The 12929-nt window shown below is 42.0% G+C and overlaps 1 protein-coding gene across 1 annotated transcript in view; it reads right to left on the bottom strand.

The window, feature by feature from the left end:
* LOC6536232 (dopamine D2-like receptor) overlaps positions 1-12619 on the bottom strand; it is a 43096-nt gene extending 30477 nt beyond the window's left edge. The window contains exon 1 of the mRNA XM_015192130.3: positions 12264-12619. The gene's annotated coding sequence lies outside the window, so the exon portion shown is untranslated. The remainder of the gene's footprint in view (positions 1-12263) is intronic.
* Positions 12620-12929: the final 310 nt, after the last annotated feature.

Below are 12929 nucleotides of genomic sequence, written 5' to 3'. Positions count from 1 at the left end.
AATTGCTTTCAAATTGGCCTTCTAATTTTCGAAATACACACTAATGCCCACACTTTGATTTTTGGCTTTGATCGAGTTGGCCTGCGCGCCTTAGCCCCGCCCCAATTTGGCTTAAAGTCGATAAGTCATAGCACCGCTCTATGAGTAATAATTAATGGGCGGTCATAAATTATTTAGACCACCTCCGCCCACACTTATTTACTCGATTTACCGTTCAGCATTCAGGCGATTGAACGACATAATTGCATTTGATTTGCAGGAACTGTGGGCAATCGCCACTGGCCGCAGGGCAAAAAGGGACTTTGAATAATCGAAATCGATAGTGATAAGCAACAATAACAGAAATCAAATCAATTCCCCGCCTGCGTATGTCACAAACATGGATAATTAATTGAGACATATTTCACGCAACAGACACAGGCCCCCAGACCCCCAAAAACACAGAAACAATGGCAGGGCCAATATCCGAATTCAAAACAGCCCTAAAAGCCCAGGAAACCGCAGACGGAGACCACGGGCGGCGGTGGAGTATCTGGCCCCAAAACAGCACTAACATCGAATTTATTTCCAAAACAAACAAATAACACAATGCCCCAGCCGCAGAAGCATAACTTAGAGTGGTCACGTTGGGGGGTAGGGACACGAGTGGGCTATTTTAGAAGCTGTTCCAGGATGGACACACACACAACTAGGTACGCTACACTTGGAGAAAAGTGCAGCGTATAAGAAATAAAAATAATGTACAAGAGAATCTTTTAAAGCGCTGCAATGCAGCTTAGCATATATATCATATACAATTATATTACATTTATTACAACGCATTTTCCCTCAGTGCTGCCATAACAGCAGGCTCAACGTTGCAAAACAATACACAACATTTGCCGAGATCGAAGGAATGAAGTGGAGTGGATTGGGTTGGGCTGGCTTTGTACAGCAAGTCGAGGAAACTTCGGCAAGGACCTCAACTTGACAACACCTTGTTGACTTTGCAAGGAGCTGGGGCCGTTCCTGTCTGCACGTCCTGCCAAATGCTCAAGTGTCAATGTTGTTGTTAATTAATTTCCCGACTGACTGGCTATCTGAATGAGTGAATGACTGACTGAGTGACTGACTGACTAACTGACTGATGCATGCCACCAGATAAGTGGGGCACTTCGGACTTCTGGTTTCTGACTTCTGGCTGACCCTTTACTTGATAAACTGTTTGTTTGCCCCGCTGTTGGCCAAGTTGTAGTTGCTGTTGCTGCTGCTGTTAACTCTGTCACTGCAGCCAGCTAATGACAGCCAAACGGCCACTTGAAATGGGCTTGTACATGGGTCAAAGGTCGGGTGCGTGTCGAGTACTCCTCTCGGTGTGTGCGTGCTTGTTTGCCTTTGTGTGGGTGTCAAGTGTTTAAATTTCCAGCTGCTACAGTTATATTTATAGATTACTTGGTTATACAGGCCACGAAACAGGCATTTGCGACAGATAGAACGGCTCAAGGGCTACGTGGCTTATTACCTTTTAAAGTTCAATATTTATAAATATAATTATGTATTCCGAAAGGGCAAGGTTTATAGACCCTCTAAGAAATTATATTTTTCTAGAAAACTGATATTTATTGTAATTTCGCCAGCAACAACACGAAATGCTTATAAATTTCAAGAATATCTCCTCATCCCATCAAATTCCGTTCTTTAAAGAGTAAAAATAACGTGAAATGCTTTTCAGGCGAAAAATAGCATGTCAGCACATAACAGAACCAACAAAGTCAGCCCGAGAGCCCATAATTATTATTCACTCCCCACACCCGACCACCAATGGACATGAATTGCAGAAAAGCCATATTTTTGTGGCGCTCGAGCTATGGTTATGGCCGTGGCTATGGGTAGCCAGGTGGTCAGGTGGGCAGGTATCGAATAAAAAGCGGAGCACCATTAGTCATATTAATCCCGGTGGAGTCATTAAGTCGTAAAACAGCGAAAGGTAGCCAAAATGCGAGGCAGCCGGTCCACAACTCAAAAAAAACTCAACTCGGGCGAGGCGACGGAGGACGACTTTTGTTTGTCTGTCACTTCATTGATGGACATAAACCGACTATGTGGGTCAATTTCGGCTGTTTGCCGCCCCGTCAAAGTCAATAAATAAGTAAATGGCACAAATTTGAGGTGTTCTAGGCGTTTACATAAGTTGGTCAAGACGCAGAAAGCAAATAAAATGGAGGAAATGGTTTGTTTCTCTTTTTTTGTAGTTTTGTAATAAATGATAGATAGTGCAACTGCTTATTTACGATCGATACAATATTTTATTTATTCACAAGTTTATATTGCTTTGTTATCTATAGAAAAATGTAATCACTTTCTTTTATATCTAAATTGCTATTCAAACATAGACATATTCGTTTATTGTAAAAAAGTAAAAAAACTTTAAAATCCCGAAATCGACATTACTTCCGGGGAAATCAAGTTCAAGTCCCCAATCCGATCAGTGTTTCCACTCAATTCCACACCGGCAGAATGCCATTCCAAGTCCATTGAGGTTTCCCGAGGGCAGGAGTGCAACTAATCGCATGCTCATTGCTCATCTGCCGCCCATTCCCCCTCACATTCCTTATCCGCAGCGTAATCTGCCGGCTTGCCAGGGTGGCGCACACATCGCACACACAGCGCACACACCGCATCACGCATACGCCACGTCGGCCCGCCCAAGGGCGCATATCTGTTTCAGTCGCTCTGCGAATGTGTACTGCCTATGGGGCACAAAAAAAAGAAAAAAAAAAGAAAAAAGTAAAATACAATCCGAGGAACCGCAAACACTGCGCAAATATTTGCTTTAAAATATCTTTCACATGTCAGCGACAAGCGGCCACGGGGGAAATGGCGGAAAGGGAAAACTCCGGAAAACGCGGGCGCTCGGAAACACGGAAAATGGAAAACTGAGACAGGTGCGGTCGCTCGGTATTTTTATTTGCCCCGGCAGCTTAAGCACGCAATTTGATTTAATTTCTGTTCGCTTTATTTATTTATTATTCTTTTTTTTTCTGCAACGATCAAAGCGAACTGAAGCCCACAAAAATTTTCGGGGCCAATGAAATTTGAATTTGTAAACTCAGTATGGTAGAGAGCGATGACATTTGCTTCCTTGTGAGATTCCATTGCGAATTCGCAATTGAATGAATTTTATATGACGCTCGAAAGTGAACCAAACACAAAGTCATATTAGCAGCCGACAAAGGGCTTAAATCGTCTTAAGAACTATCAAGCTTTGTTTCCAGGAAACAATTTTCCAGCTCCCTCACCAGAAAGTGGAAATTTTGGCCCATCTCCATCCATCTCCCCTCTGTCACCCAGAATTATGTGCATGCATGTCGACTACTTTGGGCGCTGATGTAATGCGTAATATTCCGTTAACTAGACTTTTCCGGCTTGCCGAAAACAATTTCACTCCGTCAACCTAGCGAACCGCACCCTCTGCGGTGTAACCATCAACGATTAATCACAGTGACTATACTGCAGAACACTTTTGCACGTATTTCCACGCAGTTGCTCTGCGCTGTGGAATCAGATAAGAGTTAAGCTTGGAAATTATAGTTACTATTAAGAAAATATCTATGAAAAACTAGTACTTCCAAGTATCTACAAATGTATATTGAAATTTCAACTCCAAATAAAGATGACATAAGTTAAAAAGTCAGATTTAAAGGATATGATTTACCAAATGTCAACTCAACTTACGGCGTACATATGTTTCCTCTTTCCAAGTATTTTGTCTAACATGAATCATGCAAAACTAAAGACTCATATGCCCGCAAGGTAGGAAAATTTTAGTTTCAGGCTCAATGCTCAGAAATATTCCATGCTATTTCCATTTCCATCGTAATAAGCGCTGCGTCGTGCCATTAATCACACAAAGCTGCCTCCAGTGCCGTTTTCCGGATACGGACTTCCTGGGCGAGGCGGGAGCCCAACTAGTTGTCATAGCAAGTTGACACTTAAAATGTTAGCTAAATTTACACATGCACTCAGCTCGAAGTCAACAAATGAAGAGGCGGGCTGGCGATGCCAAACAATGCTCTCGAAGAGCTCAAGGATTCACCTCCAACCCCATCCATCGGTGGCTGGATCCGGATGGATGGCCCGAATGGCCCTGAATGGGCGTGGTGACTGATGGCAGGCGGCAACTCTAACACTTATCGTTCATTATTATCTATCGCCATCGCAGGAAACGCCGGAAACTTGGAAACTTCCCGGCTCCCACTTTTCCACGGAACCAACCACCCACTGCCCACATGGTCGCACACACTTAATTGATTTCTTTACTGTTGCCCAGCCATTTCTTTCGCGACGAAAGAGGATCACCACAGTTCGCAACATGGCCAGGACAATTTAATGTGCATCAGCTACACAGGGAAAGCAAATGATTTCATTGGACTTATAAATATTTTATATAATATAAAAAATATTTGAAAAAACTTGTTTGTTTAAAAAGATGAAATGTTAAATGTTAGATGAAAATGATGCAGTAATAACTCATTGGGGCCTCTGCCGCTATAAATAGCTAATGAATCGATGCTAATCTAGAGGGACATCTTTCTCAGTATCCTTGTCATAGTTTCCGCCACAGCACACGGAGCAATCTCGCCCACCCACGACATCGGTGACCCTTGAGCTTCCTTCACGGCTTAGGTCCTGGGCTATAAATTAAATTCTTATGCGAGAGGGCTGGCAGCGGGATGCAGGACGCTCGGGCGGATTGGGATGACCGAGGTGGAAGTGGAGAAGTGGGCGATGGTTACCCGTGTGGTTCCATTGACAATTTCATTAGCTTGTCAGGCGCAAGTTTCCAGTGGCGCAATGCCTGGAGCTGCGACACTCGCTGATGCAATTAGTAAGCGAGCTAAACTAATTAACCAAAGCCGGGATCGAGCTCATCGGAACTCCCTTCACTTGCGGCTAATGTCAGCCTGCATCGCACAGAATGTAAACAAGATAGCATGGTACTTTAAAACGACTACTATAAATAAAATGACTTTGTATGAGGATCCGTAATAATAAATCTTATATGTCGTATTTTATTTGGGGATTACTATTGTTTTATATGAGAACCTTCTTGAAAGTGCACCAGTTGTATTACTCTTTTTTCTTCCTGGATTTTCCATTTAATTGCTTTGCACGAAAGTAAAGGAAACGCACAGAGCCGCTGCCACGCCCACGCCCTACGCCCCCACATGAGTTATGTAAGCTCATTTAACAGCCGCCTAATTGCTAGGCAATTACACGGGAAATTGACAATGGCAAAACAATTAGAAGGACACTGTCACTCTGGGCACAATGGGGCGTGGCCAAGGCAAACACTCACACACAGACACAGACAAACACGAAACCGCCTTTACCCAGCCTCCGGCCAGAAATAAGGATTTCGAAGGGAGAAGTCAAGGCCAAACTGAGACATATCCGGGAAAATCAAATAAATTATGGCGAGCTGGGCGCCACAAAAATCGTTGAATGTGCAAAGTCGAAGGAACGCGGAGACAAAGCACGGGAAACCCAAATCAAATTGAGATTTATGAGTCCACTGATGTGTGTCTAGGTCACTCCGAGTCCGAGTCCGCGTCCTTTTCTGTCCTGCCACTGTAGATCCTGTCCGTGCTGTTGTAGTTGTTGTTGTTTTTAGCCATATTCACCATTAGGCCGGACAGACAGCTGGCTTCAATTTTTCACGTTGTGTCTTCCATTATTGTTTGGCCAGGATTCGCAGGTGTGAAGGAGGCAGTGTGCCGGAGTGGAAAAACCCAGGACAGCGCATAGGGGAAAGTTTTCATCGTCGGCCAAGGCGAAAGGAGAAAGTATTATATCAGCACGTATAATTTATTATATTGATTTGCTCAGTGACAAAACAAGAAAAATTGCAGTATGTACGTCTGGCATGACAGTTAAATACCCTTTCTTCAACGTGTTTTGTTGAGTATTCGAATGGACATTTAGAAATGGCAAATAAATTTATGCAATTTGTAGAGTATTCAACTAAACCAATTTTCATATAGAAATGTCTTCAATTTTACAACAGCGGCTTAAATGGCTTAAACACTGGCTTACAATACTTATAATGTCTTAATAGTTGTTGAAGTCGATGGACTCTTGAATGATTTCATGCGGGTAGTGAAGAACAGGAAGTGAATAAGCTATCAAATAGTTGACCGCATTTCCCAATTTTCCTCATTACGTTTCTGAACACGAGTTTCGTAGCAAATTTTGATGGGATATTTACCTATTTGCGTGCATCAATTATTTATACAACTCCCGTGGGGCACAACGCCTTCGCACCACCTACATAACCTCCACCACCTCCACCACCTCCACCGCCGCCAACTCCCTGTGTCAATTTCGATTTGTGTCATAAATTGGCATCTGTGTGCGGTGGGGCAGCGAAGTGGGTGGGGGGCGGGGGGATGGCAATAAAAATAAGCGGCCATAAAATTCAATTATGGCCACAACAAGTGCAGACATCGCAGGAGCACAAGCACCAGTAAACACCCGACAATGTTGGCTCCCAGGCAATCATGACAATCAATTGTGGATGCATCCGTGGCCCGCATGTTGCAACCACCTACGTACATCGGCATAGAGACTACGAATTGAAATCGGTGGCAACCGCATAGTGAGTCTTGCTTCCCACAGCCGACATATGAATAATGCGGCAAGCCAGCCATTCGCACACTCCGCACTGGCGAACATGCAACATGTATCGCTACAATTTGGTTAGTTTTCACAGTCAGATGTCCTGCGACCACGTCCTGCCAGTCGTGCCACACAGTTTTGTTACTTTCTAGCTGCAGCTACAATGTGAAGACGGATTTTTACACTGAGCGACATGTTACAACCACAATCGAGAGCAATAGGATTTAGTAAGTTAAATAAGGTTTAGTATATACTTATAAGATAGCATCTTTGATCTGATTTGAGAATAATTAAAAAGAACTACAACTAGTTTACTATGATCAAAATTATCTAAAATAACTTCTGTTCTTTTAAATTTTTTCGTGTGTACCCATTTAAATTTAAATCTCATGCACCCTTATAAATTCACAACAATGCATCCAAAATGTACTTACCACTCACACACACACACATACACACGTGCAACATATGCATTCAGGACCCCTTTTCATGTGCAACGAAACTTTGGGAGTCATGCATTTTCGAATGAATCGATCTGCACAAACGCATCTCGTTTGTTAAGTGCCCCATAAAGAATTTATTTTATACTTTTATACTTGGCACTTTAAAATTCCAGCGAGGTACACATTCTCAAGGCGATTTGTCAGGCGATGCGAAAACGAGCAAAAGTAAAGTAAATGATACTGTATGGCAGCAGTTTAATTCAAATTTTAATATTTTCTTTTCCTTTTTGGCCTACGAATATGCAACGAAAACCGTGCGATGCATATTTAAAAGTATTTTTTGCATTTCTATGCCAAGGATACGAGAAACCAAAGCCATCTAATTTGCAGTTACATGGTAGCAATTGCTAAAAGTTCTGCCACCACTCTGCCCACACCCAGAGTTTTAAAATGAAATCAAATATTCATTGGCAAATATAATTGTCCAACTGTGTACTTGGTCCGGCTTGGCCTTTTAATTAAGTTGCCAGCTCGGCAAATAGCTGCCACTCGGCATTCGCATGCATGTTGTAAATGCTCTCCATGTGATTTCCCCACTGGACTCTTTGCTGCCATGAACGTGGCCAAAACGGGCTAAAGACGAGACTCCCATATATGTATCTATATATATATATGTATCTACATGAATGTATGTGAATGCCTGGCCGTTTAACCTACGTACCTACGTCAGAAATCGACGAACGAACGAGTGAGCGCACGGTAAAAGTACAAATGATAATAATAACTGTTACACACACACCAGTACTTAGCCATAAAAGCAATGGCAACAAATATTGATAAGTGCAATTTGAAATATTTGCACAGCGTTTTGTGTTGCAAACACTGTAAATTGCATTTAGATAGAGTGATATCGCCATACAAGTATTTATGTTGCCGGATTGCGCACGATTGAATTGGACTTGGGATATTTGCAAATAGTTCAAATAGATAACGTAAAGTTATTTCTACTGTCGGTAAGATGGACACTATGTTATTTAATAAGGAATACCTAAGAAGGCCCCTTCATTTCATGCAAATCTTTATTCAGACCATTTTCACACTTAAGCTAATGAGGCTATTATTGGTTGAAATTGGGTTATTGTCTAATGGCAGCACTTTATGGCTTTTTAATGAGCCCCCAAAATGTGCGGGCCATAAATCAAAGCCTTGGATGAGGGGGCGGCTCTAATGGGTGGCAGTTCGTATGAGTTAACACATCAGCAAAGGCATCAGCATATGCAGTGGTAGTATCGCATTATGCGAAGGCTTATCGGGAACTCAACATCGCAGCGCCAGCATCGATGGCGTGGCTGTCTCCTGCCTAATGCCATTAAATCCTATCAATTTTCCTCACCCGGCGGCTACAACAAATTTAAATATTTATGCTGTGGCTTAGGCTGGGCAACAATAACACGGAAGGAAAAAAGGCTCAAAAATTGGCAATAAAAAGTTTTCGGGGTATGGGCGTATAGCATAAGGGTCGCCTAAGCAAATTGAACCCAAGAGCGTCCAAGCACTTAATTGAACCTATCAATATGTAAATACGTACGTATATGTAGGCATATGTGCTGAGTGTATACAATATCCATGTGTTTATTTGGGCTTTTTTTCTTCACATAGGAAACGCCTGTTTCTAATTTGCCTCCACTTTAACGCTATATTAAATCTTTTTTAGTTTGCAGCTGCTTTATATATGAATTTGGAGTTCCCAAACCCGAAAATTATATTGTTCCAGAACTTCGCAAGAACTTCTTCTCCTCGGGAACTAAAAAACTGGAATGGTGAATTTGGGATTTATTTGTGGCAGCTCAACTTTGGTCAGTTATAAGTTTATTAGCTGCGGTACGTGCTTCAATAAAATGAAGAAGTTTATCTTAAGTTTAAGTGAACAATCCAAAATATTGCGTTTTTTCTTTAAAATATCTCTCCACCTTATAAATGTTTAAAAGTGAATTCATAAATATCAATTTGAATGCCTGAGGCATCTTTAAAATAAATGAACACCTTTCAGGCCAATAAAAGTGTCATACAATTTGGCTAATTAACTGCTGTCTCACATGCACACAAGTATGGCATATCATTCAGATTTCTGGCCAACATAGCTCCACCTGCGAGGCATCGCATTCCGCGCCACTTTGGTGTTATTTTTTCCTGGCGCTCATAAATTTTGCAGTGTCTGCGGCATGTCAGTGCCCCCAGCTTTACCCACTTTTCCCGCCAACCATTTGCCGCGGAGCATGGTGCGTGATGGTAGATGGTAGATGGCAGCCAGCCGAAAACGAGAAAAATCTGTCAACGGCACTTTTCACTTTCGCTGGAAGGGCAGCCCCTTTCACAGCAGCCCCAGCATGTTGTGCTGTTTTATGCCACTAAATATGCCAAAGCGCGCGTAAATTGATTTAAACACGGCGACAAGGACGTGGCGGCTTCTATACGGATGCTTATGTGGGTACGTGGGCTATGGAGATGGAGCTGGTGATGGTGATAGCGATGGTGGATGCTGCATTATGTTGGTGGAGGTGGCTAGGTGCGTACTTAGCGTTCCCGGGATCCTCTTTAAAGTTGGAGCCCGTCCCCCTGCTAATCAGAAGTCTACAGCTACCCCCTTAAGCTGTCAAGCATTACTGCTTAAATATTTGCATAAAGGATATCCACAAATTCCACGAAGCAAGGAGCGGCATCTTTGAATACTTCCCAGTATTTTGTCATAAAATATTTGGTCTAAAGAATGGGCGGCTAGACAGAATTCCGTGTTTCCTTTGGAGCATATGCAAATATATGGCGCCCACATTGCTGACATATTTTAAGCCAAAGTTTTTCAGTGGCAACACAAGTAGCTAGCTAGTTTTTATATTATGTGCCATACAAATAGAACCCATAGTACCAAAGTGGAATTCAGCAAAGGCATATGAAGTTTATATAAATTAAAAATGTAATTAAGTGATAAACACGGGTTTTAACACAGACGCATTTTTTTTGGTTTAATTATGTTTGCCGCAGCTCAGCGCACTGGATAAATGTTTGCCTTGCAATGAAACGAAAATAGTCATATTTTTGGCGTAAACAACAATATTGCCTTTCGGCACCTACCTCAATTGTCAATAAAGGCTCGTATAAATAAGCCAGTCTGCGTTATTCCAGTTCCCAGTTCAGTTCAGTTCTGTTCTGTTCAGTTCGGTTGCCATAAACCTGCCGCAATGGGCGATTATAACTGGCCTTAATCAACAACAGGCCAACGTCAAACAATATTTTAATCAGGGTAGCCCTGCGCCCGATCGAACCTTTGGCCATAAATCTCGAACAAACGAATAGAGGCCGCAAAAAGTTCTGAATTCCAAAAAAGTACGTAAGCACCAAAAAAAAAAAATCAATTGGCCGTAGTGAGTTTAACTTGTTATGCTGGATTTTCCCGGCCAAAAGGGGAGGGATCCTGCGTCATGGCCACCATGGATAGAAATGAGAATGAGGATGATTACGTCCGAGAAGTTGTCTTGGACATTTGATTATTATTATTAACACGTGACTGAAACGAGGCTAATTCAAGCGAGAATTTAATTAAAAATTTTACCCTTAATAACTGGCCGAGTGAAGCTGCTGGATGGAAGGTCGGGAAATGCAAGAGGAAAAACTGGCGGCGGGGTGGAGATGAAGGCGAACAAAAAAAACGTGACATGGAGCTCTGATGGCCAACGATTTTCCTGCCATTGTCCGGATGACGTTGCCCGTTTTGGTTACGCCTGTAAATTGTTCGATGGTCGTTTACTCGTCTTTCGCTCTCTTTTATGAGCTTTTTTTAATTGTCCGCCACGCATTTGGAATCGGCTCGCACTCGTCCTTGTTCCCATCCTCATCGTCCTTATAGTCCTTACAGTCCTTATACTGGCAATGGATAAGCCGACACGCAGAATCGAGGATTCATTGGCCGCCGCTTGAGGAATGATGCTGCAATTTCATTGATGTCCTTCGCCGGACCATTAATTGTTTAATTTATTGAGCCACAAACGAGTTTTATGAAGCTCATGTCATATAATTTAATCAACTGGGTGGTAGCTTTACGCAGATATGGTTGTATATATTATCGCGGTGGTTTTCGGTTTGAATCGATTTGGCTGCTGTCAAAAGTCTATTGTTATTGAAATTCCGCAAAAGTGCAGACGAAATTAGAACAAAACTTTTAACTCAATTACAAAGTCATTGAAAAACAAATTGCAGGCACAAGCAAAGCGAAATGAAAAGAAAACATGAAGGAGACGAAGGTGTGGCTGTGGGGTGTTGGGAAAGTGGGTGGCAAAAGCCGAAAATGCATTTGTGGATGCCAGCTACCTCCCCAGTCTCCGCATCCCTTCCGCCCCCTGCCATTCCTCATTCGGTGGTTTTTCAACGAGTTCGGCACATAAAGGGAAGAAATTGCTTTGCTTGTCGCTGGAGAAAGTGAATTTCCTGCATTCCCACCATTTCTTTTTGGCCCTCGACTATGCCATTATTATTGTTATTTTGGGGTTTTTAGTGTTTGCTGGTTCTTAATGGTCTCGCAATATTGTGGTTCGTTGTTGCTTGCCCGTTGACATGCCACGGCATTTTGCGCTTAAGGATGCAATCCGACTTGTTGGCGTGGTTCCGCATTATTTAGCCTTGCCGGAGTCCTTCGACTTCAGTTTTTCTGGCTTGCACCCACGTACATCATTCGCATTGAAACAGCTAAGCCAGGATTATGCAAGGCAAGTGACTACATATTCACAGGTTATAAGAATAATTTCGCGTTAGTAACTATTATATTCAAATGTGATAGCTAACTAACTTTTATAATGCATTTCATTAAATTAAACTTTAACTCGAAATAAATATCTTAAAACATCTGAGGTTAATTTCAAAGTGGGTTGGATCTTTTGTGACAGGTAATTGTATCCCCCATTTTTATAAAACGACTATTATTTAAAAAAACTTTAGTTCCAAATTATAATACATTTTTCAATAACAGCTTTTAATAACTTTATCGCTTTTCGAAGACTTGATTACTTCACCATAACAATTACTGTTATTTGAATATTCAAAAATACATATTTAATATCTCTAGTTGAATCGCCCACTTAAATTGAGATATTCAATTAAATAAACATGACTTACAAGCAATCGGCTTTAGTTTTCTGTCAATTTATATTACATATGTTGCTGGTGTAGACGCAGGCAAATTATTTATTAATATAACGTATACGCCGCGTTAGACACCTTGTGCAGTTTAATTTTGAACAAACTATTTTTTTTTTAAATAATTAAATACATTCTAACACGAATTCAGTGTCCAAATTGTTCAGAGAACAAATTTGGAATAATTTTTTTTTCAGATCGTTGCTAACACATTTGATCACTATTACCAATCGTATTTGTAAACGTCACTTGTTGGCAACCGCCACCAACTTTATTCCGCTTGAAACGCCGCTAATACCGTCAACGTGCAACGCCGTACAGGAACTGAAACGTGCGGATGTTTTGGCCAAACTGTTGCGACAGTGGCCAAAAGCAGGCAGCCGACAACAGCCGACGAAGAGCCGACCGTTGACCAAAATGCCGAGGATGCGTAACCTTCCAGTTGCAGCACCGCTTCCAATGAGCAGGTGGCACGGGGAGGTGGCTTCTTATCAGCGGCACCAGCTGCTGTGATAGGGCCAAAACAGCTGATGAGCGGGCTCAAAGTGGGCGCCACGTCAGTCGTCATTAGTGGTTAACTTCCTGCTTTTTGGTCCTTTTTTAAATAAAACTAAGGGATATCACTTTACGCGAACTCTTTAGACA

This window comes from Drosophila yakuba, chromosome 3R, assembly GCF_016746365.2.
Source record: "Drosophila yakuba strain Tai18E2 chromosome 3R, Prin_Dyak_Tai18E2_2.1, whole genome shotgun sequence".
NCBI lineage: Eukaryota > Metazoa > Arthropoda > Insecta > Diptera > Drosophilidae > Drosophila > Drosophila yakuba.
The sequence above is the reverse complement of the archived record's forward strand: the minus strand, read 5'-3'. Positions and strand labels throughout refer to the sequence as shown.